This window comes from Podarcis liolepis (assembly GCF_965112155.1).
Source record: "Podarcis liolepis genome assembly, chromosome: Z".
In the NCBI taxonomy this organism is placed as follows: domain Eukaryota; kingdom Metazoa; phylum Chordata; class Lepidosauria; order Squamata; family Lacertidae; genus Podarcis; species Podarcis liolepis.
Genome location: NC_139570.1, coordinates 38,722,435 through 38,728,434, shown reverse-complemented (window position 1 = coordinate 38,728,434; position 6,000 = coordinate 38,722,435).

The window sequence follows — 6,000 nt, the reverse complement described above, 5'->3', positions numbered from 1 at the left end:
CAGGGGTCCCTTTACCTTTACGTACCTGATATGACAGATGGCATGCAATGATATGTAGTATTTTATATTTGACATGTAATGGTATTTGAAAATGGTGAATGAGAACTTACTACAGTTAATGGTTGATGTCTGCTGAAATTAAAACAACCGAGAGATACCAATGTTATAAGAAAAACTGCGCCCATTCTCTTATGGGGTATTCCAGAACCCCTATAGAGTACTTAAGTGGGTTCCATGTCAGTAGGAGAAGATAACTGAGGCCAACCAGAGTATATTGAGAAGCAAAGCGGCTGGTAAGTCTGACCTTTATTCAAGGATAAAAAAATTCCTTCCAGTAGCACCTTAAAGACCAACTAAGTTAGTTCTTGGTATGAGCTTTCGTGTGCATGCACACTTCTTCAGATACACACGAAATGCACACGAAAGCTCATACCAAGAACTAACTTAGTTGGTCTTTAAGGTGCTACTGGAAGGAATTTTTAAATTTTTGACTATGGCAGACCAACACGGCTACCTATCTGTAACTTTATTCAAGGAATTATTGCAACAGGGCCCCCACTCACCACACACAGGAGGCAAAGGAACCCCAAACTATGGTGTGCAAGCCCCTATAAAGACTTATATAAAGACCTATAGCCCAAGACCACCCACAAAACATCATCCAGCAGAATTTTGAGAGTGTTGCTTCTTTCCTGTCTGCCAGGATACCTGATAATGCCTTACTTGCTTGCATTTTCTGGGTAGCCTGGCCATTCCTTTGAGATGGTAAATAGTTCCTGAATCTCTTACGCATATTGATAGTGTGCTCAGATTAACAGATCCTTGCTGGACTGTATTTGAAAAAGGAGGTGTAAGCCCCTACAGTCAAAAGACAATTGGAAAGCTTTTCGCATCTCCTTCCTCCTTGCAGAGAAATATTTGAGGTCAATTTGGGAGAGTCAAAATGGCTTCAGGGTTGTTCTCCTGTCCTATTTCAGTGGTTTATATAGTTATATATGTCTTTGTCTTGTACATTTATGAACATTTATTTTATATTTGAGACCTTAGAATTCTTATAACACCAATATTTAACCCACCACCCTCAGCTCAGGCATTGCTTTCCACCCTCTCTGTGATCATTACTCCTTTGTTTTCAGAACAGGGACAGGAGCTGAATCATAGTTTGTTTTCTTATTGCAGATAGTGAGGTGATCGTCAATGAAAAAGAGGTAGAGGCTCCCTCTCAGAAGAATGATGAGCTGAAAAGGAGTTCCCCTGCAAGAGGCAAGAGGCAATGGCATCCTTTTCCAGAGTCATGACAGGGAGCAGGAGTGTGCTCTGAGGTTATGGCAGCAAAAGATCTAGCCTCTTAAGCTGCCCATCATAACCCTTCAGCTGTCCATCATGACCCAGGGCACCCTCAGATTCAGGGCTCCAGCACTGCTGCAGGAGATAAGCCAAATGGTTAGATCTTTAGACCACCCCCAGAAACATCATACATACATCACTGAAGGGGCGGACTACAACAGAAATCTGAGTGTGTGTGTTTTTCCTCTTGACTGCTAGGTTGCTTGATTAGATTACCTGGGTATCCTGGTCACTCTTTTGTTACTCAAATCCTGAATCCAGGTCACAGGTCACAGGTCACAGGTCACAGGCTCACACCCTATTCATATCTTAAATGTGCCCTTAAGCCAGGATTTGTGAAAGAGACAATGGGGAGATTTCCCATTTCCTTCAACCTTGCAGAGAAATATTTGAGGTCATTTTGGGAGAGAGAAAATGGTTCCAGGACTTTTCTATGGGTTTTAGACATGTGGTTTACATATTTGTATGTGTTTGCTTGGTACATTTATGAACATCAATTTGTATATAAAAGACCATTTGGAGGGCAACCAAAATGGTCAAAGGCCTGGAAACGATGCCTTATGAGGAACGGCTAAGGGAGCTGGGCATGTTTAGCCTGGAGAAGAGGAGGTTAAGGGGTGATATGATAGCCATGTTCAAATATATAAAAGGATGTCACATAGAGGAGGGAGAAAGGTTGTTTTCTGCTGCTCCAGAGAAGCGGACACGGAGCAATGGATCCAAACTACAAGAAAGAAGATTCCACCTAAACATTAGGAAGAACTTCCTGACAGTAAGAGCTGTTTGACAGTGGAATTTGCTGCCAAGGAGTGTGGTGGAGTCTCCTACTTTGGAGGTCTTTAAGCAGAGGCTTGACAACCATATGTCAGGAGTGCTCTGATGGTGTTTCCTGCTTGGCAGGGGGTTGGACTCGATGGCCCTTGTGGTCTCTTCCAACTCTATGATTCTATGACCTTAAAATTCTTATAACACCAGGATCTCAAGAGTCACGCTGCCTAGAATTTCTGCCCTCCCTTCCCTACAGGTGGGCGGGGTTTGTGGCACTGAGTGGGGGCTCACCTGGGCAGGTGCCTCCCACCTGCTTGGGTTGGCCTTTGACCCGCCAAATAAAAGAGGGTGGCTCTTTTGACCAAGCCTCACTTGGTTTTCTTCCTTCCAGTTTGCAGGACGTGTGAGCAACCAGATTGAGGTAAGTCTTTTGCGTTGTTTGTTACAGGCTGCTTGCCAGGCTGCTTGCCAGCCTTCCTTGATTGTTTTTCAGCGGCAGTGGCGCTGGGGAGGGGGTGTAAGCCCCCTCTGTGGTTGCTGCTTGCCGTGGGGGCGCCTTGCCAGGCCTGAGAGGGCGGCAGGCGCCCCAGCAGTAGGCCACATGGTGGCTTTTGGTTCAGCGGGCAGCAGCCTCTTTTTGGCATTTGCAGCCTCTTTGCCCTTTTTCTCCTTGGGGTGGGGTGGGTGCGTGGGCCCATCTGCCCCACTGCTCACCATGGGGGGGGGGCAACTCCAGCTGTAGGCCGCATGACAGCTTTTTTTCTGCTGCCACTGCTCTCAACCATAAGCCACATGGCGGCTGTTCTTTTAGGCAGCTCTGTGGGGGGCATGTTTAGGCTGCATTTGCAGTGCTTAATATTTCGCAATCGCTCTGGCTACAGGCTTCATGTGTGGTGCATTTTTAGGGTGGAAGTTGTCCCCCCCTCGTTGTTATGGGGGTGCCCCTATTCCATTCTTGGAGGGTCTACTCCACAGGATTCCAGAGCATATGGATGTGAGCTAACTTGTTACTTTCTTTTGCAGTTTCAGCATGTGTGCGCAGTTAGGTTGGCTGGTTTTGTCTCTACCCCCCCCCCCATCTTCTGATTTTAATCAAGATACTCTTGTAGGAAAATAACCAATATAGCAGTATAATAAGTATTAAAAAAAACCCCACACCACCTGCCCATCTTACTCAGGTCTGTAGTGGCTCGCTTCAAGGTGCATTATGTCTCTAGCCACGGCTGCTGAACAAAGGGAAGGCTCTCTCCCTCACATACATGAAGCTGGGCACCCCTAAAGCCGCAGCGAAGGGCACCCCTAGCAACGCTGTAAAAGCAGCCAATAGGATTAAAAAAGGGCCTTGTCTTCCGGCAGGAAGGTCCCACCTGTGAAGCTCATAATAACTAAGAAGAAGGTGAGGGATGATCAGTTTGATGTACATCTGATGGCAGGCCCTACAGGGCCCACCCTAAGAATAAAAAGCGTGTGTCCCCAGAGCAGCTCGCTGCTGGGAGCGATGCTTCACAGTCCAGTGGGGACGATGTGCAGGAACTACTGCGCCAGAACCGCAGCCTGCAGCGTCGCCTGGCCCGGTTGAGGAGCGTTTAGATAGGTCTAAGTCCCCTTGTCGACGGTCTTGTGAAGGTAGGCGTAGGCATAGGTCACCTGTTTCGAGTTCACCAGACAACTCCTACAGCCCTGATTTGCGCAGAACACGACGCAGGAAGAAGAGGTCATACAGATCAAGGAAGCATGGGTGTAAGTGCAAGAGGGACACTTTGGATTCTTCGGATCTTTCAGGTACGTGTGATTCCTCCTGTGGCGAGTCGGAAGAACTCTGCAAGGGGTACTGGGTTACTACCCACAAGGCCCCTGGCCTGCCTAGTTGGATTTGGGAACGTTGCACCTGGCACCATCGCCGCGTCTTTGGGGCCAGGGAGCCATGTGGGGAGGATGGGCTGGATGCAAAAGGGAGGGTGCAGGCATCAAACTTCAAGCGCACGGATCAGCCACCCAGCATCCAGCTTAAAAAGAATCTTCGCAATCTGCCAAATCTTCCTGGTGCTCCTAAAGTGCAAGGGCCTTGCCATTAAAACTTTACAGTGGTACCTTGGGTTACATACGCTTCAGGTTACAGACTCCACTAACCCAGAAATAGTACCTTGGGTTAAGAACTTTGCTTCAGCATGAGAACAGAAATTGTGCGGCGGCAGCACGGCAGCAGCGGGAGGCCCCTTTAGCTAAAATGGCACTTCAGGTTAAGAACTGTTTCAGGTTAAGAACGGACCTCCGGAACGAATTAAGTAATTAACCCGAGGTACCACTGTAAGCTTTACAGGGCAGCTATCTTATTCTTTTGTAAATTCCTTTGTTGGCCGGACCCCTGTGACAGCTTCCACTAGAAAAGCTACATTCGACCCAGCTCCTCCTTATTGCTTGCAATTTAATTTTCTTACAGGTTTGCCCACCATGAAGATCTGGGTTGTAGGGCATAGCATTGTCCATTGGGTGGCAGATTATGCCTGGTCACACAATGGAGGCCGTTACCTTAACACCCACCCCAAGGTATGCATTTATTGGATGGCCCAGCAGGGCATGCATTGGCCAAGCTTGATGCCCATGCTGCGTAGTGCTGCAGCGGTGCATGGCCCTCCAAGGGTCTTGATTTTACACTTGGGAGAGAATGATCTAGTGGAACAAAAAGGCATTGCCCTGACCCTTGCTGCAAGGGCAGATATAGAAAGCTTGCATGCCTTGTATCCAACAAGGACTATCTGTTGGTCCAATCTCCTCCCCCGCCTGCGCTGGAGAGGGGCTTCCAATCATTCTCGCATCAATTACGCTGTGGGGAAAATCAACAGGGGCATGCGCAATACCGTGTGGCTAATTGGTGGATTCTCTATTCCACATCCCACCATCAGGGCAGATAAGGCCGGCCTATTCAGGGCGGATGGAGTACACCTGACCCCACTTGGTAGTGACCTCTGGCTGCACGACTTGCAACAAGTCCTCAAGGACTGGGTAGACAACGGTTTGATGGCAGAGCATGGGTGATTGGTCCTTGGTTGTGGGACTCGGGCTCACCTGGACGGGTGCCTCCCACCTGCTTGGGTTGGCCTTTGACCCGCCCTTGGCCAGGGAGGACAATGGACGGCCAGCCGGGGGTGGGGCTAAGGCCAAAGAAAAGAAGCTGACCCTTTTGACCAAGCCTCACTTGGTTTTCTTCCAGGATCACCCACCCACCCACCCTCCCTCAAATTAATACGGTAATTTCTTGCCTCCAAATAATTTCATCCTAGATCAGCGGTCATCAAGTGAACGATACTTTTTCCTTACAGACTAATATTTTGCGTTCCAGGTCAGCAGGCGCTGCTGCTGTCGTAAGATGGTTGCTGTATTCAGAACCGGGAAGGAATTTTCCCTGCATTGGCAGGTTTCGCTTCCCCGTAGCATTTCGTCACAACGTTGGCCTTGGCAAGGTATCCTTTTTAGTCTATCGTCAAGTTGTGGGGGATGCATTCATGCTCCCTTCCCAAGCGGTGGCATTTGCAGGGCCTATTAAAGGGCAAAAACTGGGAGTCCCTGGCCTTAGAGCGGTGGCATGTAGGTCAAACTCCCAGGCTGAGGTTAGTGAAAGGGCATGCTGTGTAAGTTTGTGCTTTGCAGTCCCCTCTCACTACACCTCATCAGCCTGCATATCCTCAGCCAGACAGGCTGAGAGGGTTACCTGCCAAGGCTTGTGTCAAGTTCCCACTTCTGAAGCTCAATAAAGTTGTGGCCAATTTGAACCCATACTCTGGTCTCTTGTCTCATTCTTTGTGGGGAAGGGGTAGACACCACAGACAGGGTTTAGCACCTGTGCCCGCAAACAGTACCAGTGCACTGAGTGCGAGATGTGCTTCC